This window comes from Pristiophorus japonicus, chromosome 20 (genome assembly GCF_044704955.1).
Source record: "Pristiophorus japonicus isolate sPriJap1 chromosome 20, sPriJap1.hap1, whole genome shotgun sequence".
Classification (NCBI taxonomy): Eukaryota; Metazoa; Chordata; class Chondrichthyes; family Pristiophoridae; genus Pristiophorus; species Pristiophorus japonicus.
Genome location: NC_091996.1, coordinates 91,900,808 through 91,926,412, shown reverse-complemented (window position 1 = coordinate 91,926,412; position 25,605 = coordinate 91,900,808). Strand labels below are relative to the sequence as shown.

At 44.9% G+C, this 25,605-nt stretch overlaps 1 long non-coding RNA gene across 2 annotated transcripts; it reads left to right on the top strand.

The window, feature by feature from the left end:
* The first annotated feature begins 13 nt into the window (after window positions 1–13).
* Window positions 14–24,986, top strand: LOC139232696 (uncharacterized). 2 transcript variants are annotated; one of them, XR_011588074.1, is made up of 4 exons: window positions 14–2,307; window positions 2,997–3,261; window positions 11,871–12,041; window positions 21,775–24,986. It is a non-coding gene; the product is annotated as an uncharacterized lncRNA (long non-coding RNA). The 2 variants fall into 2 exon arrangements; XR_011588073.1 differs by having other exon boundaries at window positions 14–3,261.
* The last annotated feature ends 619 nt before the right edge of the window (window positions 24,987–25,605 follow it).

Below are 25,605 nucleotides of genomic sequence, written 5' to 3'. Positions count from 1 at the left end.
AGGGGACGGGGAGGTGGGAACATGCAACCATATTTGGTATATCTCAATAGGACGTCTGCAGTGTCAAACCAAGCTAGACAGCTGTGGGCGTTGTGTTTGTGGATTAAGTTTTGTTAAGATTGTTAGGATAGTGTTTTAAACTAGGTGGGGGAAATTATAATGTCCTGTATTAAATTTCTGGCTTAACTAGCTAAACTAATTAATATAACTATAAGTAATAATTGAATAAGGACTTTAACATTAAAGAAATGAAATAAGGCTGGACTCAGATATGGCAGGGCAGGGTGTGTGTCGGGGGTGCAGTATGTGGGAGTTTGTGGACAGTGAGACTGTCCCCAGCAAACACGTCTCCATCTCGAACCTCCCAGCTCAGCGTCATTGAGCTGCAGTGAGAGTTAGAGACACTCTGACACATGAGGGAGGGAGAGCAATTTCTGGAGAGTTTTATCCAGAATACAGTCACACCCCAGAGGAAAGCACAGGTTGAGGAAGGGGAGGGTGTGACTGTTATGGAGCCGGTTAGCGGGGATTTAGAGGAGGTTGAGAAGGAGGTCCCACAGACACTGGTCCTGTGCAACAGGTACGATGTACTCCCTCCCTGTGAGGATAAGGAGAAAGACTGCAGAGAGGACAGTCACAATGCAGACCAAGGCACCGTTGCTCATAAGCCTGGGGCGGGGAGAGCAGAATAGAAATGTGGCAGTGATGGGGGACTCTATAATTAGGGGGATAGATAGCATTCTCTGCAACCAAGAACGAGAATCCCAAAGGGTGTGTTGTCTACCCGGTGCCAGGGTAAAGGATATCTCATGGCAACTGGAGAGGAACTTGGAAAGGGAGGGGGGAAATCCATTTGTCATGGGCCATGTTGGAACAAACAGCATAGGAAGGAACAGGGAGGTGGTCCTGCTGAAAGAATATCAGGAGTTAGGCTCTAAATTAAAAAACAGTACCTCGAAGGTGTAATCTCTGGATTATTTGGCATAGAAGCAAACTGATCAGGAGAATTAACATGTGGCTAAAGGGCTGGTGTAGGAAAGATGGGTTCCTTTTCATGGGACACTGACACCTGTTCTTGGACAGGAAGGAGCTGTACCGATGGGACGGGCTCCACCTGAACACGGGATGGGACCCGTGTCCTAGCGGAAAGGTTATAGGGAGATGGCAAAGGCTTTAAATTAGTATGATGGGGAGGGGGGAGGTATCTACATGAAACGCAACCAGCCTAAATATAAACAAAATAGGAAAAGAGTGCATAGGGAAAAAATAAAGTAAAGGAGGACATTGATGGCCAGGGAATAAATAGAGTTATAGAACAGGGGTCTAAAAAGATGGTTAAACATAAGCGAGAGGAAATCCTGTAAAACTGTCTGTACAGCAATGCACAAAGTGTCAGTAATAATACAGGGGAGCTGGAGGCAATCATGCATTGGGATTACTGAGACATGGCTACAAAAAGTTCAGGACTGGGAACTAAACATTGCAAGCTGTAATATATTCAGAAAAGATAGCAAGGGAAAAGAGGGAGGTGGAGAAGCTGTACTTATTAGGGATAACATAATGGCAGTAATAATAATAATAACTTTTATTTTTATAGCGCCTTTATCATAGTAAAACATCCCAAGGTGCTTCACAACAATTTTACAACACGTTAGATATTGACCATTGAGTGAGAGAAAAAGTGGGAGAAGGACATGTAAAAGGAGTTTAAAGGCTCAGGTCTGAAGCGGCAGCCAAAATGCGCACGCAGATAGACAGGCGACAAAAACTTTTAAAAAATTGAAATTACATTGTAAATAATACAATACGGAGTATACAATAGTAAAATCAGTATAATAAAGATTAATTATAATGAAAAAATTAAATATATAGAAAAAAAGTGATGCAGCTATCAGCAAGACAAAAATAGAATCCATATGGATAGAGATAAAAGATAATAAAGGAGCAATCACACTAATAGGTGTCGTCTACAGACCACCTAATAGTGGAAGGGAGGTGGAGGAAGAAATATGCAGACAAATTAGAGAAATTAGTAAAACACATAGAATAATAATCATGGGGGATTTCAACTACCCCGATATTAATTGGACAGAAGAGGTAGGTAAATTGCATAAGGGAATGGAGTTCCCAAAATGTATACAGGACTCCTTTCTAACCCAATATATAAAAAGCCCAACAAGGGAGGATTTGCTATTGGATTTAGTAATGGAGAATGAACCAGAGCAGATAAGAGAAGTAAAAGTAGGGGAACATCTAGGCAATAGTGACCATAATATAATACGCTTTAAGATGATATTTGAGAAGGAGGTAAGTATGACAAAAACCAAGGTAATATACTGGAGAAAAGCTGATTTTGAGGGGCTGAGAATAGAACTTGGGAAAATAAAATGGGCAATAATATTGGCTAAAAATGATGTACAACAGCAATGGAAAACATTGAAAACAGTGACCAATATATTCCGCGAAAAGGAAAGAACAAACTAAATACTAATGAGATTCCATGGATAAATAAAGCCATAAGGGAAAAATTAGGTTAAGGAAAGCGGCATAAATTAAATAGAAAGACATCAGGAGAGTGCATGATAAGGGAGAATATGAAGAGATTCATAGAAATTTACGGCACGGAAAGAGGCCATTTTGGCCCATTGTGTCTGTGCCGGCTGACAACGAGCTATCCAGCCTAATCCCACTTTCCAGCTCTTGGTCCGTAGCCTTGCAGGTTACAGCACTCCAAGTGTACATCCAAGCATCCCTCAAATGTGGTGAGGGTTTCTGCCTCTACCACCCTTTCAGGCAATGAGTTCCTGGCTCTTGCTCTCATGGCCACCAATGGTTGAGCGATGGAAATCAAGGATGCTCAAGAGGCCAGAATTAGAGGAGCACAGAGATCTCGGGGGTTGTGGAGCTGGAGGAGATTACAGAGATAGGGAGGGGCAAGGCCATGGAGGGATTTGAAAACAAGGATGGGTACAAAAATTAACTTATGTACTCAACAGAAAGCACTGAATTGTGGGCAGTGAACTGACACTGCACAAACACCATCCTTACAATACAGTCAGTCGAGGAGGCGGGAGCTCGGAGCAGCGCGAGACCGGGGTCGGCGAGAGGCCTATAAAGGCCAGCGGGAGTCAGGCAGTTCAAGGAGGCGGGAGCTCGGAGCAGCGCGTGTCCGGGGTCGGCAAGATGTGTGCTTGTGCAGCTACAGGGAGAAGGCAAAAAAGCAGTCGAAAGAAACAGAAAGGTGACGTCACAGCTAAGGGGGTAAGTGATTGGCTGGTGATTGGTGATTAGTTTTTCTTTTTTCTCTTCTATAACAGTGAGTAAACTTTAGCATTGTTGTTGTCAATTTAAGTGTATCTAAGGGTTAAGTCATGGCAGGAGAGCTCGGTCACGTGTTATGCTCCTCCTGTACCATGTGGAAACTCAGGGACACTTCCGGTGTCCCTGACGACTACGTGTGCGGGAAGTGTATCCGCCTCCAACTCCTGAAAGACCGCGTTGCGGAATTGGAGCTGAGGGTGGATTCACTCTGGAGCATCCATGATGCTGAGAATGACGTGACTTGCACGTGTAGTGAGTTGGTCTTACCGCATGAGAAGGATCCACAGCCAGCTAGGGAATGGAAGGCCAGCAGGAAGAGTAGTACAAAGAAGGTAGTGCAGGGGTCCCATCTGGTCATCCCCCTGCAAAACAGATACACTGTTTTGAGTGCTGTTGAGGGAGATGACTCATTCGGGGAGAGCAACAGCAGCCAAGTTCATGGCACCGTGGCTGGCTCTGTTGTACAGGAGAGCATAAAAAAGAGTGGGAGAGCGATAGTGATAGGGGATTCGATTGTAAGGTGAATAGATAGGTGTTTCTGCGGCCGCAACCGAGACTCCAGGATGGTATGTTGCCTCCCTGGTGCAAGGGTCAAGGATGTCTCCGAGCGAGTGCAGGACATTCTGAAAAGGGAGGGAGAACAGCCAGTTGTCGTGGTGCATATTGGTACCAACGACATAGGTAAAAAAAAGGGATAAGGTCCTACGAGATGACTTTAAGGAGCTAGGAGTTAAATTAAAAAGTAGGACCTCAAAAGTAGTAATCTCGGGATTGCTACCAGTGCCACGTGCTAGTCAGAGTAGGAATTGCAGGATAGCACAGATGAATACTTGGCTTGAGCAGTGGTGCAGCAGGGAGGAATTCAAATTCGTGGGGCATTGGAACAGGTTCTAGGGGAGGTGGGACCAGTACAAACCGGACAGTCTGCACTTGGGCAGGAACAGAACCAATGTCCTAGGGGGAGTGTTTGCTAGTGCTGTTGGTGAGGAGTTAAACTAATATGGCAGGGGGATGGGAACCAATACAGGGAGACAGAGGGAAACAAAAAGGAGACAAAAACAAAAGACAGAAAAGGGATGAGTAAAAGTGGAGGGCAAAGAAACCAAAGGCAAGAAACAAAAAGGGCTACTGAATATAAAAGGGCTGCAGGAGGGGTAAAACTAAAAATCATGGTTTAAAAACGAGGATGAAAACACTCTACCTAAATGCACGCAGCATTAGAAATAAAGTAAATGAGTTGACGGCACAAATCATTACAAATGGGTATGATTTGGTGGCCATTACAGAGACATGGTTGCAAGGTGGCCAGGACTGGGAATTAAACGTACAGGGGTATCTGACGATTCGGAAAGATAGGCAGGAAGGGAAGGGAGGTGGGGTAGCTCTGTTAATAAGGGATGATATCAGGGCAGTTGTGAGGGATGATATTGGCTCCAATGAACAAAATGTTGAATCATTGTGGGTGGAGATTAGAGATAGTAAGGGGAAAAAGTCACTGGTCGGCGTAGTTTATAGATCCCCAAATAATAACTTCATGGTAGGGTGGGCAATAATCAAGGGAATAATGGAGGCATGTGAAAAAGGAATGGCAGTAGTTATGGGGGATTTTAACCTACATATCGATTGGTCAAATCAAATCGCAGGGGGTAGCCTGGAGGAGGAATTCATAGAATGCATACGGGATTGTTTCTTAGAACAGTATGTAACAGAGCCTACAAGGAAGCAAGCCATTTTGGATCTGGTCCTGTGTAACGAGACAGGAAAAATAAACGATCTTGTAAAAGATCCTCTCGGAATGAGTGATCACAATATGGTTGAATTTGTAATACAGATTGAGGATGAGGAAGTTGTGTCAGAAACGAGTGTACTATGCTTAAACAAAGGGGACTACAGTGGGATGAGGGCAGAGTTGGCTAAAGTAGACTGGAAACAAGGACTAAACGGTGGCACAATTGAGAAACAGTGGAGGACTTTTAAGGAGCTCTTTTCATAATGCGCAACAAAAATATATTCCAGTGAAAAAGAAGGGCGGCAAGAGAAGAGATAACCAAGGAAATAAAGGAAAGTATCAAATCAAAGACCAATGCGTATAAGGTGGCCAAGGTTAGTGGGAAACTAGAGGATTGGGAAGATTTTAAGCAACAGCAAAGAATGACTAAAAAAGCAATAAAGAAAGGGAAGATAGATTACGAAGGTAAACTTGCGCAAAACATAAAAACAGATAGTAAAAGCTTTTACAGATATATAAAACGGAAAAGAGTGACTAAAGTAAATGTTGGTCCCTTAGAAGATGAGAAGGGGGATTTAATAATGGGAAATGTGGAAATGGCTGAGACCTTAAACAATTATTTTTCTTCGGTCTTCACAGTGGAAGACACAAATACCATGCCAAAAATTGCTGGTCATAGGAATGTGGGAAGGGAGGACCTTGAGATGATCACTATCACTAGGGGCTGGACAGGCTAATGGGACTCAAGGTAGACAAGTCCCCTGGTCCTGATGAAATGCATCCTAGGGTATTAAAAGAGATGGCGGAAGTTATAGCAGATGCATTCGTTATAATCTACCAAAATTCTCTGGACTCTGGGGAGGTACCAGTGGATTGCAAAGCAGCTAATGTAACGCCTCTGTTTAAAAAAGGGGGCAGACAAAAGGCAAGTTATTAACCTATAGGTTACTATAGGCCAGTTTAACATCTGTAATGGGGGAAATGCTTGAAACTATCATTAAGGAAGAAATAGCGGGACATCTAGATAGGAGTAGTGCAATCAAGCAGGCGCAGCATGAATTCATGAAGGGGAAATCATGTTTAACTAATTTACTGGAATTCTTTGAGGAGAAAACGAGCATGATGGATAGAGGTGTACCGATGGATGTGGTGCATTTAGATTTTCAAAAGGTATTCAATAAGGTGCCACACAAAAGGTTACTGCAGAAGATAAAGGTACGTGGAGTCAGTGGAAATGTATTAGCATGGATAGAGAATTGGCTGGCTAACAGAAAGCAGAGAGTCGGGATAAATGGGTCCTTTTCGGGTTGGAAATCGGTGGTTAGTGGTGTGCCACAGGGATCGGTGCTGGGACCACAACTGTTTACAATATACATAGATGACCTGGAAGAGTGGACAGAGTGTAGTGTAACAAAATTTGCAGATGACACAAAGATTAGTGGGAAAGCGGGTTGTGTGGAGGACACAGAGAGGCTGCAAAGAGATTTAGATAGGTTAAGCGAATGGGCTAAGGTTTGGCAGATGGAATACAATGTCGGAAAGTGTGAGGTCATCCACCTTGGGAAAAAAAAACAGTAAAAGATAATATTATTTGAATGGGGAGAAATTACAACATGCTGCGGTGCAAAGGGACCCCAAAAAGTTAGTTTGCAGGTGCAACATGTAATCAGGAAGGCGAATGGAATGTTGGCCTTCATTGCGAGAGGGATGGAGTACAAAAGCAGGGAGGTCCTTCTGCAACTGTAAAGGGTATTGGTGAGGCCGCACCTGGAGTACTGCGTGCAGTTTTGGTCACCTTACTTAAGGAAGGATATACTAGCTTTGGAGGGGGTACAGAGACGATTCACTAGGCTGATTCCGGAGATGAGGGGGTTACCTTATGATGATAGATTGAGTAGACTGGGTCTTTACTCGTTGGAGTTCAGAAGGATGAGGGGTGATCTTATAGAAACATTTAAAATACTGAAAGGGATAGACAAGATAAAGGCAGAGAGGTTGTTTCCACTGGTCGGGGAGACTAGAACTAGGGGGCACAGCCTCAAAATACGGGGGAGCCAATTTAAAACCGAGTTGAGAAGGAATTTCTTCTCCCAGAGGGTTGTGAATCTGGAATTCTCTGCTCAAGGAAGCAGTTGAGGCTAGCTCATTGAATGTATTCAAGTCACAGATAGATAGATTTTTAACCAATAAGGGAATTAAGGGTTATGGGGAGCAGGCGGGTAAGTGGAGCTGAGTCCACGGCCAGATCAGCCATGATCTTGTTGAATGGCGCAGCAGGCTCGAGGGGCTAGATGGCCTACTCCTGTTCCTAATTCTTATGTTCTTATGTTCTTATGTAAGAAAACGCTTATAATCTAAAATTTGCAGGCTTTCACAATCCAAGCTTGATGTCACTAAACTGCGATTTCTCTACTGGTCTTTTCTATCCTGCTTTGTGTTAACCTTGCTAGGGTCCTGCACTATGGAACTCAACTCTTCATTTGAGTTTCTCAATAATAAAACTTAGTAAAGGTTGGATTCAATGTTAGATACACTTGACCTTTTCCTCTAATCTCTAGAGGTTATCATAAAATCATAGAATGATACAGCACAGGAGGCCATTTGGCACATCATACCTGGGCCAGTTCTTTGGAAGCGCTCTCCAATTAGTCCCACTCTCCCTGCTGTTTCCCCATAGCCCCTTCAAGTATTTATCCAATTCCCGTTAGAAAGTTACTATTGAATTTTCTTCCACCACCCTTTCAGGCAGCGTGTTCCAGATCACAACAACTCGCCGCGTAGAAACTTTTTCCCTCATCTCCCCCTCTGGTTCTTTTGCCAATCATCTTAAATCTGTGTCCCTCTGGTTACCGACCCTCCTGCTACTGGAAACAGTTTCTCCTTCTTTACTCTATCAAATCACTTCATGATTTTGAACACCTCGACCAAATCTCCCCTTAACCTTCTCTGCTCTAAGGAGAACCCCACCTAGCCAATGTAACCCCACTTTTTAAAAAAGGAGGGAGAGAGAAAACAGGGAATTATAGACCGGTCAGCCTGACCTCAGTAGTGGGTAAAATGATGGAATCAATTATTAAGGATGTCATAGCAGTGCATCTGGAAAATGGTGACACGATAGGTCCAAGTCAGCATGGATTTGTGAAAGGGAAATCATGCTTGACAAATCTTCTGGAATTTTTTGAGGATGTTTCCAGTAAAGTGGACAAAGGAGAACCAGTTGATGTGGTATATTTGGACTTTCAGAAGGCTTTCAACAAGGTCCCACACAAGAGATTAATGTGCAAAGTTAAAGCACATGGGATTGGGGGTAGTGTGCTGACGTGGATTGAGAACTGGTTGTCAGACAGGAAGCAAAGAGTAGGAGTAAACGGGTACTTTTCAGAATGGCAGGCAGTGACTAGTGGAGTGCCGCAAGGTTCTGTGCTGGGGCCCCAGCTGTTTACATTGTACATTAATGATTTAGACGAGGGGATTAAATGCAGTATCTCCAAATTTGCGGATGATACTAAGTTGGGTGGCAGTGTGAGCTGCGAGGAGGATGCTATTAGGCTGCAGAGTGACTTGGATAGGTTAGGTGAGTGGGCAACTGTATGGCAGATGAAGTATAATGTGGATAAATGTGAGGTTATCCACTTTGGTGGTAAAAACAGAGAGACAGACTATTATCTGAATGGTGACAGATTAGGAAAAGGGAAGGTGCAACGAGACCTGGGTGTCATGGTACATCAGTCATTGAAGGTTAGCATGCAGGTACAGCAGGCGGTTAAGAAAGCAAATGGCATGTTGGCCTTCATAGCGAGGGGATTTGAATACAGGGGCAGGGAGGTGTTGCTACAGTTGTACAGGGCCTTGGTGAGGCCACACCTGGAGTATTGTGTACAGTTTTGGTCTCCTAACTTGAGGAAGGACATTCTTGCTATTGAGTGAGTGCAGCGAAGGTTCACCAGACTGATTCCCGGGATGGCGGGACTGACCTATCAAGAAAGATTGGATCAACTGGGCTTGTATTCACTGGAGTTCAGAAGAATGAGAGGGAACCTCATAGAAACGTTTAAAATTCTGACGGGTTTAGACAGGTTAGATGCAGAAAGAATGTTCCCAATGTTGGGGAAGTCCAGAACCAGGGGTCACAGTCTGAGGATAAGGGGTAAGCCATTTAGGACCGAGATGAGGAGAAACTTCTTCACCCAGAGAGTGGTGAACCTGTGGAATTCTCTACCACAGAAAGTAGTTGAGGCCAATTCACTAAATATATTCAAAAGGGAGTTAGATGAAGTCCTTACTACTCGGGGGATCAAGGGTTATGGCGAGAAAGCAGGAAGGGGGTACTGAAGTTTCATGTTCAGCCATGAACTCATTGAATGGCGGTGCAGGCTAGAAGGGCTGAATGGCCTGCTCCTGCACCTATTTTCTATGTTTCTATGTTTCTATGTTTCTCCAGTCCCTCCATGCAGCTGAAGTCCCTCATCCCTGGAACCATTGTAAGAAATCTCCTCTGTACCCTCTCCAAGGTCATGACATCCTTCCTAAAGTAGTGCTCAGCATTGGACACAATATTCCAGCTGGGGTCTAACCAGTGTTTTATAAAGGTTTAGCATAAAGGTTTTGTACTCTATGCCTCTATTTATAAACCCATTGTAATATATATAGCTCCATCCAGTGGACTACTGTGGCAAGGATATACTTGCCATAGAGAGATTCCTCGGATGGGGGGATTGTCCTATGAGGAGAGATTAAATAGACTAGGCTTATATTCTCTAGAGTTTAGAAGAATGAGAAATATAGAAACATAGAAAATAGGTTCAGGCGTAGGCCATTCGGCCCTTCGAGCCTGCACCACCATTCAATAAGTTCATGGCTGAACATGCAGCTTCAGTACCCCATTCCTGCTTTCTCGCCATACCCCTTGATCCCCCTAGTAGTAAGGACTACATCCAACTCCTTTTTGAATATATTTAGTGAATTGGCCTCAACAACTTTCTGTGGTAGAGAATTCCACAGGTTCACCACTCTCTGGGTGAAGAAGTTTCTCCTCATCTCGGTCCTAAATGGCCTACCCCTTATCCTTAGACTGTGACCCCTGGTTATGGACTTTCCCAACATTGGGAACATTCTTCCTGCATCTAACCTGTCTAAACCCATCAGAATTTTAAACGTTTCTATGAGATCCCCTCTCATTCTTCTGAACTCCAGTGAATACAAGCCCAGTTGATCCAGTCTTTCTTGCTATGTCAGTCCCGCCATCCCGGACTGACATATCTCTTACTTGACAAGGTAGTTACAGGGAGGATGTTTCCCCTGGTTGGGGAATCTAGAGTATGTTCAAGACAGAGATCGATAGATTTTTGAATATTAAGGGAATCAAGGGATATGTGGTTCGGGCGGGAAAGTTGAGTTGAGGTCGATGATCAGCCGTGATCTCATTGAATGGCGGAGCAGGCTCGAGGGGCTGAATCCTGCACTTAATGTTTCTGTTCTGATGATGATGAAGGCGTGTGGGATGTTGACTGATGGGTATAATTCTGTCTGACTCTGTCAGGCTGTTGCTGCAATAGTCTGTGGGACAGCTCTCCCAATTTTGGCACAAGTCCCCAGATATTAGTCAGGAGGACTTTGCAGGATCGACTGGGCTGGGTGTGCTTTTGCCGTGTCCGAATCCAATGCCTAGGTCGATGCCGTGTGGTTTACATCTTTTTCGTATCGGTTTAGTAGAACTGGGCCATCTCAGAGGTCAGCTTAGAGTCAACCACATTGCTGTGGGTCTGGAGTCACGTATAGGCCAGACCAGGTAAGGACGGCAGGTTTCCTTCCCTGAAGGACATTAGTGAACCAGTTTGGCTTTTATGACATTCCGATACCTTAGTGCTCATTATTACTGATACTAGCTTTTTATTCCAGATTTTTGTTCAATAACGGAATTCAACTTCACAAACTGCCACTGGTGGGAGTTGAACGGACATCTGCCGGATTATTAATCCAGGCTTCTGGATGACTGGTCCAGTAACAGAGCCACTATTCTACCGTTCCTGTGCTTAGCGGGGTGGGTAAAGAGCTGGTGGGATGGGTAAGGATTTGGTGGGATCTTTCCAAAAGGGATCGGGGAAACAATGATCAGCTGAGTCACCCTGGAGCACAGCTGGAAGATTTCCTGATGACAAACTCAAGATTGATGTCTGTCGCAGCTTAGCTTGGGGCTGGTTCTGGCAATCCCGATAATGTTTACTGCAATGGGACCAAAAATTTGGTGAGAAACTTCCCATTCTTGAAAGGCATTCAGGCACCAACCCTGTTGCTACATGGATTCAACTCAATTTATTTCATCTCCAGAGGGAAAATTATGTTATATATCTTATGATTTTGAAAAGGCAGTTGCTTTAAAAACACTGTAGTCGATGTATTCTTTACTTTCGGCCACTCCCTGAGTGTGGAGGTGTGTAGATGGAGACGTTTGTGTGTTTAGGCAAACGGCCAGCTGTTCACATTGATTTGTTGGCCAATTATTGTTGCCATAGTGACCCTAAGCGGGGGAAGTGCATCTGGGAGGGCGCTGAGCACCTCGGGTCTCGTCGCCGAGAGCATGCAGAAAACAAGCACAGACAGCGGAAGGGGTGTGTGGCAAACCAGACTCCCCACCCACCCTTTCCTCCAACCACTGTCTGTCCCACACTTGACAGGGACTGTAATTCCCGAATTGGGCTGTTCAGTCACCTGAGAACTCACTTTTTGATTGGAAGCAAGTCTTCCTTGATTTCGAGGGACTGCCTATGATGATGATGAGATGATAGTAAGCAGTGTTTTTAATGTTTGTTTTCTTTCCCAGTTTGATTGGGGCTCCTGGATGCCAAACAACCCGAGTACCATGCAGAAACCCCCACCCACTGAAAAGGGCAAAGTTGGAAAAACAGATATCTTTTGTACATTACCAGGAGAAGGTGCAACGGCCATAGTGCTTGCAACCATACACCTGCTCAGTAAAACATAGCCCTCTTCAGTAAGTATGAGCAATATCCTCTCCCCAATACAGAGAATAAGTTACAATTAGACCCTCCGCCCCTATAAAACGATAAGAATTATATTTATAATTTAATTCTCAGCCTCCGGCATATTTCTGTTGAAATAATCTGAATCATTCTACTTCATAGGCAGTCCCTCGGAGTCGAGGATGACTTGCTTCTACACGATGAGTTCTCGTGTAACTGATGAGTCCAATGCGGGACCTACAGTCTCTGTCACAGGTGGGGCAGGTGGTGGTTGGACGGACGGGTGCCTGGGTTGCCGTGCGCTCCTTCCGTTGTTTGTGCTTGACTTCCGTGTGCTCCCGGCGAAGAGGCTCGAGGTGTTCTGCGCCTTCCCGGATGCTTCTCCTCCACTTAAAGCGATCTTGGGCCAGGGATTCCCAGGTGTCGGTGGCGATGTTGCACTTTTTCCAAGGAGGCTTTGAAGGTGTCCTTGAGACGTTTCCTCTACCTACCTGGGGCTCACCTGCCGTGACGGAGCTCGGAGTAGAGTGCTTGTTTCAGGAGTCTGGCATCGGGCATGCGGACGATGTGGCCCGTCCATCGAAGCTGGTCGAGTGTGGTCAATGCTTCGATGCTGAGGATGTTGGCCTGAACGAGAACGCTGATATTGGCGCGCCTATCCTGCCAATAGATTTGCAGCATCTTGCAGAGGCAGCGTTGGTGGTACTTCTCCAGTGCTTTGAGATGCCTGCTGTACATAGTCCATTTCTCTAAAGCATATAGGAGGGTGGGTATCACCACTGCCCTGTAGACCATGAGCTTGATGCAGTGTTTGAGGTCCTGGTCTTCAAACACTCTCTTCCTCCGGTGACTGAAAGCTGCACTGGCAGCGGTGTTGGATTTTGTCATCGACACTGCCCTTGTTGACAGACATTAATGAAGTGTCTGTAACCAGCAGGAAGTGTGGTAATCAGTCCTAGATCTGGTAAGGACTGGTGTTTTAGGGGCAGAGGAGTAAAAGTGCTCATTTGGCACTATTGGCATGCTGAAGTGCCAACACATGGTACTAAGGTGAGGGAAGGTTACAACTCTGATTTCCCTCTTTCAACTGAGTTCTGCCAGCCAGCAAAAATACAGCCTCCATTAAATAGTCCCCTTCAGAATCATTCAAACCAACTTCCTGGGGGTGCTCAGAGCCATCTCGGGGAACATGAGTCTTGGGCACCTCTCCAAACTCCCTGACGGACAGAATCTATTATTAGTGAAAGAAAGAAAGACTTTCATTTTATTATAGCACCTTGCACAACCTCAGGGTGTCCCAAAATGTTTTACAACCAATGAAGTACTTTTGAAGTGTAGTCACTGTGGTAATGGACATGCCTTCGATATTTTCACAAGTACGAGAAACAAAGAAAATAGGTGCAGAAGTAGGCCATTCGGCCCTTCGAGCCTGCACCACCATTCAATAAGATCATGGCTGATCATTCACCTCAGTATCCCTTTCCTGCTTTCTCTCCATACCCTTTGATCCCTTTAACTGTAAGGGCCATATGTAACTCCCTCTTGAATATATCCAATGAACTGGCATCAACAACTCTATGCGGTGGAGAATTCCACAGGTTAATAACTCTGAGTGAAGAAGTTTCTCCTCATCTCAGTCCTAAATGGCTTTCCCCTTATCCTTAGACTGTGTCCCCTGGTTCTGGACTTGCCCAACATCGGGAACATTCTTCCTGCATCTAACCTGTCCAATCCCGTCAGAATTTTATATGTTTCTATAAGATCCCCTCTCATCCTTCTAAACTCCAGTGAATACAGGCCCAGTCGATCCAGTCTCTCCTCATATGTCAGTCCCGCCATCCCGGCAATCAGTCTGGTGAACCTTCGCTGCACTCCCTCAATAGCAAGAATGTCCTTCCTCTAATTAGGAGACCAAAACTGAACACAATATTCCAGGTGAGGCCTTACCAAGGCCCTGTACAACTGCAGTAAGACCTCCCTGCTCTTATACTCAAATCCCCTAGCTATGAAGGCCAACATACCATTTTCCTTCTTCACTGCCTGCTGTACCTGCATGCCAACTTTCAATGACTGATGTACCATGATACCCAGGTCTCGTTGCATCTCCCCTTTTCCTAATCTGCCGCCATTTAGATAATATTCTGCCTTCGTGTTTTTGCCCGCAAAGTGGATAACCTCACATTTATCCACATTATACTGCATCTGCCATGCATTTGCCCACTCACCTAACCTGTCTATGTCACCCTGCAAACTCTTAGCCTCCTCCTCACAGCTCACACCGCCACCCAGCTTAGTGTCATCTGCAAACTTGGAGATATTACACTCAATTCTTTCATCTAAATCATTAATGTATATTGTAAATAGCTGGGGTCCCAGCACTGAGCCCTGTGACACTCCACTAGTCACTGCCTGCCATTCTGAAAAGGACCCGTTTATCCCGACTCTGCTTCCTGTCTGCCAACCAGTTCTCTATCAGCGTGAGTACATTACCCTCAATACCATGTGCTTTAATTTTGCACACCAATCTCTTGTGTGGGACCTTGTCAAAAGCCTTTTGAAAGTCCAAATACACCACATCCACTGGTTCTCCCTTGTCCACTCTACTCGTTACATCCTCAAAAAATTCCAGAAGATTTGTCAAGCATGATTTCCCTGTCATAAATCCATGCTGACTTGGACCAGTCCAGCCACTGCTTACCAAACGCGCTGCCATTTTATCTTCAATAATTGATTCCAACATTTTCCCCACTACTGATGTCAGACTAACCGATCTATAATTACCCGTTTTCTCTCTTCCTCCTTTTTTAAAAAGTGGTGTTACATTAGCTACCCGCCAGTCCATAGGAACTGATCCAGAGTCGATAGACTGTTGGAAAATGATCACCAATGCAGCTACTATTTCTAGGGCCACTTCCTTAATTACTCTGGGGTGCAGACTATCAGGCCCTGGGGATTTATCGGCCTTCAATCCCATCAATTTCCCCTAACACAATTTCCCGCCTAATAAGGATTTTCTTCAGTTCCGACTTCTCACTAGATCCTTGGTCCCCTATTATTTCCGGAAGGTTATTTGTGTCTTCCTTCGTGAAGACAGAACCAAAGTATTTGTTCAATTGGTCTGCCATTTCTTTGTTCCCCATTATAAATTCAGCTGAATCTGACTGCAAGGGACCTACGTTTGTCTTCACTAATCTTTTTCTCTTCACATAGCTATAGAAGCTTTTGTAGTCAGTTTTTATGTTCCCGACAAGCTTCCTCTCATACTCTATTTTCCCCATCCTAATTAAACCCTATGTCCTCCTCTGCTGAATTCTAAATTTCTCCCAGTCCTCAGGTTTGCTACTTTTTCTGGACAATTTAAATGCCTCTTCCTTGGATTTAACACTATCCTAAATTTTCCTTGTTAGCCACGGTTGAGCCACCTTCCCCATTTTATTTTTACTCCAGACAAGGTGTACAATTGTTGAAGTTCATCCATGTGATCTTTAAATGCTTACCATTGCCTATCCACCGTCAACCCTTCAAGTATCATTTGCAAGTCTATTCTAGCCAATTCACGTCTCATACCATCGAAGTTACCTTTCCTTAAGTTCAGGACCCTAGTCTCTGAATTAACTGTGTCACTCTCCATCTTAATAAAGAATTCTACCATATTATGGTCATTCTTCCCCAAGATGCCTCGCACAACAAGTTTTCGAATTAATCCTTTCTCATTACACATCACCCAGTCTAGGATGGCCAGCCATCTAGTTGGTTCCTCGATATATTGGTCTAGAAAACTATCCATAATACACACCAGGAAATCCTCCTCCATCACATTGCTACCAGTTTGGTTAGCCCAATCAATATGTAGATTAACGTCGCCCATGATAATTGTTGCACCTTTATTGCTCGCATCCCTAATCTCCTGTTTGATGCTGTCCCCAAACTCACTACTACTGTTTGGTGGTCAGTACACAACTCCCACTAGCATTTTCTGCTCTTTGGTGTTCCGCAGCTCCACCCATACAGATTCCACACCAGCTTGGCTTGAGAATGTGAGAAAGTGCAGAGGAATGTTGAAAGAATGTAAAATATATATAAAGGATTGAACATAAAAACATGTCATGCTTCCACAGACTTTGGTCACCAGCTGGGGTGCTAAGTCAGTGTGAATCAGCTAAAAATGTGGTGCAGATAACAGGATAAGACGGTGTAGCAGAACCAGATGGTGCAGTACCGATATATTGTAAACATAGTCTCGAGTGCAGAGGGGGAGGGAACTAAAGTGAGGCGGGCTGTGTCTGCCGACCGTGTGCAGCAGAAAAGCCCTATTGGCCCAGAATGAAGAACGGAGAGACAGGGATTGGGCAAGCCGAGTGTCAGTTAACTGTGTATTGTCTGGAAAATGTATAACTAATGTATGTTTGTACAGCTTCAGTTACGGGTGCTCGTTTAACGTGTGAAGCGTGGATCCAGGCTTTCTTTCCTTGGACTTTAACAGCTGCCTGGGTGGTCAATAACACTTGATAAGGTCCCTCCCACTTGGCACCCAAAGGTTCTTTATGCAACTTTTTCACATATACCCAGACTCCCGTGTCCTCCTTCGGGTGGATTACCCCAAGCTGCCGATACCTGTCGGGAAACAGAACTAATAACATTGGTTAGGTTCTGACAGTATGATAACAAAGTTTCACTCATTAAGTGAACATCAGCTTTCCTTAAATCGATAGTTCCTGGCAGCGACATGGGTCTTCCTGTTATAATTTCAAATGGGCTTAGACCTGTAGTTCTGTTCGGGGTTGCCCTAATGCTACATAGCACTATTGGTAGTGCCTGGGGCCATGGTGTTCCTTCTTGGTGATGTTTGGCAAGCCGTTGTTTCAGAGTTTGATTCATTCGCCCTACTTGTCCTGATGATTGTGGATGATAAGGACCGTGTAAATCCCACGTAATGTTCAGTAACGTACAGACTTCTTGGCAGACAGCACCTGTGAAGTGTGTTTCCTGATCTGAGTCAATGCTACTCGGGACTCCCCATCGGGGAATGTAATCCTTACATAAGACCTTTGCAGTGTGATTGGCTGTGGCTCTTTTAGTTGGGACAGCTTCTGCCCATCTAGAGAATCTGTCGACCATGACAAGAATGTTAGTGTATCCTTGGCATGAAGGAAGAGATATATAATCAACCTGCAGATGCTGGAATGGTCCGACAGGGGCAGGGGGCCTCAGTTGGGGCATAATCGTGATGGGTCCAGAATTATTTTTCTGGCAGACCACACAGCGGTCTGCTACCAGCTGGGCATGTTTTTTAAATCCGCGACCCCACCAACTTTTTTGGAACCGTGTCATCATCGGTTGTGAGGCCAAGTGTCCCCACGAGTGGATCTGTTGGGCTAAAAAAGGCATAAGCGCTTGTGGCACGACTGGCTTGTCGGTAACTCTTTGTCTCCAGACACCATCTTCACATAACTTAATTCCTGCCTCAATCCATGTCCATTTTTCCTCTCGGGAGCACTCGCCTTGCATTGTTTGAAGGTCTCATGTCAGAGTCCTGAGTGCTTTCAATCTGCATTTTCCAGGTAATTTGCCGAATAACTGTTTATCGGAATCCTGGGATTTCCATCCCATAGCCTGTACAGCTCGGACTTTAGCTCCCATACCCCGATCTAATTGGTTACATCGATCCACCAATGCTGCAAAGATAGTTCCTCTACCTTCCCAGTCCAGTAACACTACCTTAAGCATTTTGGACAGTTCTGGCTTTAGATCTGCCACGAAAGCTGCTTTCAGTGGTCCAAACACTTGTTCATCCATTTCCTCATCCGTATTATTCATACCCGAATGTTCTAGCCATGTGCATCTAAACCGCTCGTCATACTCCAGGACCTCCTCTGTTCCTTTCTGTTGGCAGGCTGAAATTTTTCCCCAGTCTGTCTTAGCTGGACTGAAGGCTTGCAGCCAGTGTTTAATCGCCTCCCACCCTGCATTTAATTCTTGCTCATCCTGCTCCAAAGCTTCTTCTACCTTGTCGTGCAATTTCCTTCCCGATGTTTTTGGCACCATTATGATCAAAATTTGCACTCCGTCCCAGGGATGAAGTTGATTTATATTTCTTAAGCGGTCCGATTGGTCCCACATTTTCACTCCCCCTTTCTTTGGATTGGGCAATTCCTTGGACCATTTATCAATTTTCTCTGGGTCTGCCGGATCATGAAATAGGTATTCTGCTTACACCCTTTTCCTTGTTTTTTTGGTTCCACCCTCATCCGCAGTCTCTTCCGATTTGACTACAACTCGTCTTTTTTTAAACGGGGCAAAGTGCACCTTTAATTCGTCATCCTCCGAACCTGTATCGTCGGAGGAATCAGAATCCGTATCTATTCCTCGGTCGTGTCTTCGAGTTTGCACTTTTAATTTATCCAAACATGGGTACTCTGGGAATTGACCGATACATTTTCTTTTTCCTATTACTGTCTCTTGACCAAATGATTTTTTCCATTCTTTCATTTCACCTTTAAGATCTTTAACTTCCGCTTCCAGCTTTTCAAGTTCAAGTTTTTTCTGTCGCAGCTGTGCACAAACCGTTTGCAATTGGTCCTTTGTACTGGTCAGTTCTCGATCATGTTGGGAACGCATTATAATTTCATTCCGCTTTCGGATCTTTCCCATAATGGCTAGGGACCATCTAGTTCGCTCTTTATTTTTCATACGGTCATTTTTCCCCAGACCCTTTTAATCTCGTCCAAGGACCATTGTCCTTTGGAGGTTCCGTACTTTTGTTCAATCTTAATACAGGTTTTAGATAAGTTGAATTGTTGCTCTATGTATTCTTTCAACTGTTCGAGGATTTCATCTATCGAAACCTCAGGTGGTGCCCGCCCTCCTTTAACAGTTGTAGGCAATTCTTTGCTCTAATCTCCTGCTGCCATAATATTGATTTCTTTACTGGGGTCTCGAGTCGTAGGCTTTCCAGCCGATCAGTGGGTCGGTGATTAATTAACTAACACACCGCCGAAGTTAGACGTCTATGGGACCTCGAGCCGACTACCAACCGGAGGGTTCGCAAACCGGAGGCTATCGGAATCGCGTAGAAGGAGAGGCGAATTTAGACTTTTGACCGAAATCTTTTGGAGTCCTCACCACAGTATGTAGGTCCGATGTCCAAAATTCAGCTTCTTTCCTCAGCGATCGTGCTCGTGATGCCAAAATTGTTCGATCTCTTAATTTTCAATGAAATGCGAACTCCGGTTGTAGTTTGAATGTAACTTTATTCTGGCAACAGCAACAAGCTTCTGGCTTTAAGCCAGGCCTTTGTCCTTCTGAGACCACATGGTCAAAATGGCTGTACTTATACCTGGTTCAATTTACAGAAAAGAACTCGCCTTCTTTGACCTTATTGGCTCATTTGATAGTTTTTAACCTTTAATTGGCTCGCTACCCAAAGGTCCTAAAATGTCAAGTTGATTGATGACTTAATGCAATGTGCTCAGTCACACGTAGACATGGGAGTCTGTGTTTTCTCAACCTGTCTAAATGCAGCCTGTTTGAATTCTCTATCACATATCAACATTTGGTGTCAGAAGTGGGATCTCAATGGACGACCGGCGGGAACTTGCGAACTTAGGGCCGGACTAGCCTCGGACGAGACGGGAGGAAAATGGCCACCGGAGTGAGGACCTTTTAAATACCACCTCGGTTTCCTCCAGTCCAAATGTCTGAAGAAAGTTTTGCCGCTCGCTAGTTCTCAGGTAGCGTCTGAACGAGATCCAGGTCAATCTGGCGAATACCTTTTAAACTTAGGAAGTCATTGTCCAAGTCATGTACGATGTCGGCCTTGTATATCACTTGGCCCGTCTAGGTGCTGATTGGACTTAAACCGACTAACTGGGATACGAATACCGCGGGGCGACGTGAGAGGGATTACCGCGGGGCGACGCAAGAGGGATTACCGCGGGGCGACGCGAGAGGGATTGAACAAATTATTAGGAGATCATCAATGGCCTCTTGGAGGCACTAAGAGTGTAGAGGTGGCAAAAAGGGCACAAGAACTAATTTGGAAAAAGGGACGAGGAAAAAGGGATAAAAGTTTAATTGCCACATGGAGACAATATTGTCAAAAACTAAAAGATGAATCACTTCTGTCAAGTTGGCAGGAAATCCCCACTAAGTTAGGACTCTCATTAATGGAAGGAAGACATGTTAAACCCCTAGATGTATTAAACAAAGAGTGCCCGCACGTAAAATGTACCAAGAGCTCCACTCAGACCTCTGAGAAGGGTATTGACCGACTACGTAGTCAAATGGTTGGCCTTGCATTGACGGAGGCCGATGATGAGATCGAAGAATGGCCACTGACTCGGCACCTAACGGCGCCTCCCGCACCTGGATCCCCTGGTCCCCTGCCACAACCCCCAAAATAAATGTACCGCCCACACTACCGGAAAATCTCCGGTTGATATAGGGAACCGCTGTGCTGACAGAGAAGCCAAGCAGGCCCCTCGCGGACAACCGATAGTGATACCTAGAATGATGAGTCAGACTAAAAACCCTGCAAAGGATAAGTCAGCCTTGGAAAAACCAATGCCAACCATCCAAGATGTCATTAAAGCACAGGAGGACGCTCCTGAAAAAGATAAACTGTTGTGGAAAGATTATGGATGTACTTATGACAATGTTTCTAAACTCTGGACCACTCCCGCGGAACAGACTTGCGTGTCTGATGAGTTGGCGCTATGGGTTATTGAATGTATGCACTTTGGTACTCATTGTGAGGCAAGGACAACAAGTGACACGCTTTTGGCCACTTGGTGGCAGCCTAGACTCCAGGCACTTGCCCAAAACATCAGTAGTCGCTGCCTAGTATTCCAACAGCTTAATCGGGGAAAGGAGCCCCCTGTGATTGGGGTAAGACGACCCTACCAGAAGGTCCCTTTGAGACCTTGCAGTTGGACTACATTGAGTTGCAAAGAGTTCAGTGTTACAAATATGTGCTAGTAATAGTAGATGTGTTTCGCAAATGGATCGAGGCTTACCCTACCCTGGGCAATAAGGCTCAAACTGTTGTTAAGATTTTAATGAGGGAAATCGTTCCTAGATATAGTATCTCAGCTCGACTGAGTTCCGATAATGGCCCTCACTTTATTGGCCAAGTTAACAAGGAATTCTGTTCCCAGATGCGCATTAACCAGCAGCTGCATTGTGCCTACCGATCCCAAGCTGTGGGACTAGTTGAGCGTGCTAATCAAACTCTTAAAACCATGCTTGCGAAACTGGTAGCATCAACTGGACTCGATTGGCTCAAACTCCTTCCCATAGCCATATTCCAGATCCAAACTAACCCCACCGGTAAGGCTAGACTGACCCCCGCTGAGGTCATGTATGGTAGGCCCCTTAGGACCCCATGGAATCAGAATGTCCCTTCACTGTCCAATTCCACCACATGACTGAGGAAATGACGACCGATGTTCTTGCCCTGACTCAGGCTCTGCGAATACCCCCCAACCAGGTTCGAGATGCTCACCTCGACCTCCCAGTCTTACCTGAATCGTCTCTCGTGATACCAGGAAAGTATGTCCTGATTAAGAAATGGATTCGAAAGGGATTAAAGCAACGATTGGTGAGGCCTTTTCGGGTGTTACTCACTACCCCCACTGCAGCTAAGGTTGAGGGGAGAAGCGCTTGGGTTCACCTGCACCACTGTAAACTTATCACCCTATGATGAACCCATTTTACTGGCTTTCCTAACCCTTATTTCTATTCCAGACTTCCTCTTCTCCATAGCTGAATAAGGACCTTCTTAGAGGCTTCCCGATTGGCAAAGTGAATCCCGAGGAAGGCAGTTTGGATCCCCGCCCGGCATGATAGACGAGCATTTGTACCGGCAGTAGACTAAAGAGGAAAACGAGGAAATCGAACTCTTCAACTCGGCGAAGGTTTTTTTCAAGAGGAGGAAAAGACCCAGTTGTCATCCAACTTATGGCTACTACTAATGTGTAATATTGTTTGAGCGTAACAAACATGCCTAAGATAGCGTATATAATTGCGTTACTTTATGTTGTCACGGTTGTAAAGCTAAAGGGGTTAGAAGATAACTTGTTTTTCAAGACCCATATTCGGTTGCACGGCAATCGAACCGTGTGCTACCCACTAGCCCAATCAGTAGAGGCCCTGTTCGTGGCCACCCCGGGTGGAGCCCCAAGACTTATATACGGCAGATACCTCGGACACGCCCTGTGAGGGACAAACGGACGAATATAGAAGGGGTATACAGGGAATATGTGTGGAATTAATAGACTCCACGAATCCTGAGTGTAGGGGATCCCAGGGAAAGAATGGAGCGGTATGCTCAGACAATTCAACCTACCCGCTTTGCTTCTCAGAGCAAAGGTGGGGGTGTGTTTATGCCCTGGTCTCCGGGAACGCACCTGTGTGCAGACGCAGTGTGCCTGTCAGCACTGTCGAGTGTGTAAAGGCCAGTTTACCTGTACCTGTAATGAGCAAAGATGCCTGAACGTGACCGCAGGAAGGCAAGTTATCTGCGGTCAGTGTAACGGAACACATGTCAGCTCAGAAACATGGGCATACCCGTTTGATGCTTACCAATTGGTAGGATCGGGCTCAAATTCAAGGGAACTGAGCAATTGTTGGTATAAGCAGTTCACGAGTGTTAGCAACACCGACATAAAGTGTTATAGAGCTAAGAAAGGATTTGTGTTCCTCCTCAACGGCACCTTCAAGACAGCAACACCGACCCTCCCAGTCCTCTTTGCAGTAGGAACTATAGGACCACTCACTGTCCCATGCCCCAAAAGGGGGCATACCCGGAGAAGGATAGTAACACGGGCCATCAGCAAGGTGTTCTGTGCCGATTGGGAGGATCCTATCACTCTGGGATCATCACTTGGCTACGGGTTCCTCGGGGCCCTATCTGTAGGGGGATCAGCGGGGGTAATTAGTGCCAAAAATAGGAACTATCTTATTTGTGGATTAACTATTCTGGGAAACAGCACATCGAAGAGATTGGATGCCATTAACCAGGAGCTGTCTGAATTAAGATTGTATATGCAGCAGACCCGCTATGCCATGGATTACCAGTTGGCCCAACAAGGGGGGAGTATGCACAATAATAGGAGACAAATGTATAACTCATGAATCATATAATATCACCCAAGCCATTGATGCTATACGAAAGAAGCTTGACGAGTTTAGACAAGGCTCAAAGAAGGGGAATAGCTGGCTTGACTGGCTATTAGAAAATCCTGGGGGTCCTATTTAATGCATGGAGTAGTTATTCTTGTTGTAATAATAATTACCTGTTGCTTGATCATCAGTTGTTTTAATGTCTGTTGTAAAGTCATGATGGCAAAGTTCGAAAACTTACTCACGGCCATGGGCCCCCGGATCATGGTCCAACAAACTAAAGACCTCCTCGGTGTCAAAAAAGAGGATCAGGAGTGGGAATGCGAACGGCTAAACGCAATACTCCTGGATTAGCCACCAGAGTTATCATGAAATGATAAAAGGGGGAATGAGAATGTGAGAAAGTGTAGAGGAATGTTGAAAGAATGTAAAATATGTATAAAGGATTGAACATAAAAACATGCCATGCTTCCACAGACTGTGGTCACCAGCTGTGTGCTTTGTCAGCGTGAATCAGCTAAAAATGTGGTGCAGATAACAGGATAAGACGGTGTAGCAGAACCAGATGGTGCAGTACTGATATATTGTAAACATAGTCTCGAGTGCAGAGCGGGAGAGAACTAAAGTGAGGCGGGCTGTGTCTGCCGACCGTGTGCAGCAGAAAAGCCCTATTGGCCCAGAATGAAGAACAGAGAGACAGGGATTGGGCAAGCTGAGTGTCAGTGAACTGTGTATTGTCTGGAAAATATATAACTACTGTATGTTTGTACTAACTTTTGGCTTGTCTTGCGATGGTTAACTGACTCCCGGAGAGTCGGAACTCCCTGGTGAAGGCAAGCCAGCATCGATGTCGCATTAATAAAGAATAACTCAGAGTAACTTGGTGTTCATGTCAGTGTTTTTGCTGAGACAGATTGAGGGAAAAGAATCCGTATTGTTAGTCCTCTTAATTTTCAATGAAATGCGAACTCCGCTTGTAGTTTTAATGTAACTATATTCTGGCAGCAGCAACAATCTTCTGGCTTTAAGCCAGGCCTTTGTCCTTCTGAGACCACATGATCAAAATGGCTGTACTTATACCTGGTTCAAGTTACAGAAAAGAACCAGCCTTCTTTATCCTTATTGGCTCATTTGATAGTCTTTTAACCTTTAATTGGCTCGCTACCCAAAGGTCCTAAAATGTCAAGTTGATTGGTGACTTAATGCAATGTGCTCAGTCACACATAGACATGGGAATCTGTGTTTTCTCAACCTGTCTAAATGCAGCCTGTTTGAATTCTCTATCATTCCCCTCTTTGATTCTTTCACAAACTGAATCCTAAAACATCAGGTATCACTGGTTAAACATTCTACAAAATAATTTCATACATGTTAATAGAGTTTCCTTCTAAAATTTGTTGATGTGTTTCGCCACATGTCCGGACTAGCAGCTTCCACACAAATTTACACCAACCCGAGTTCCATCGTGGCCACAATGGAAGTCTGGTTTTAGTAGGTTATTAAGCTTATTCCAATTTAATCCAAATCAATATCTTAATTCAACCAGTAAACAACCTTCCCTTAAGCATAACATACCCCTGTGCCATGTACAGACAGTCTGCTGGGACCTGCTAGGTGTCTCACCTGCGGGACAGCAGCTACAACCGCCTGGTTGCAACAACATTTAAACAACATAAACGAACAATATAAAAGTAAAATAATTACAATGAATAGAATTAAACCTTCCACCAATGAAGTTCCTATTGAACCTAGCCATTCAGTGGCTCCAGTCCACAAAGTGAATGATGGGGGTTGCTTAAGTTTTTCTACCTCCTTTTGGATATGCTCCGCTAAGTGGGTAATTTCTTCGGAGCTATCTGCGATATATGTGCAACACTCAGTTCTGAGTAGGGCGCAAGTGCCTCCCTTTTCAGCCAGGATGTAATCAAGGGCCAGTCGATTCTGTAGGGCTACTGTGCGGATTGCTACCATTTCTGCATTGATTTTAACTAGGGCCTCTGAGGTATCATTGGCTACCGTTCCACAACGGATGCCATGTTAATGGATTCCCTTGGTACTCTACTATTTCCCTTTGGTGCAGAGGGTCAGCTAGTAAGACAAATAGAATACCTACAGTCAGTAATACAGTAAATGTATACATTTTGGCAAAAAGTAATTGTCCTTATTAGATTTCAGCTTCAGTTATGGCTGCTCATTTAACGTGTGAAGCATGGATCCAGGCTTTCTTTCCTTGGCCTTTAACAGCTGCCTGGCTGGTCAATAACACTTGATAAAGTCCCTCCCACTTGGCACCCAAAGGTTCTTTATGCAACTTTTTCACATAAACCCAGACTCCCGGGATGATGTTGTGTCATCCTTCGGGTGGATTACCCCAAGCTGCTGATACCAGTCGGGAAATAGAACTAATAACATTGGTTATGTTCTGACAGTATGATAACAAAGTTTCACTCATTA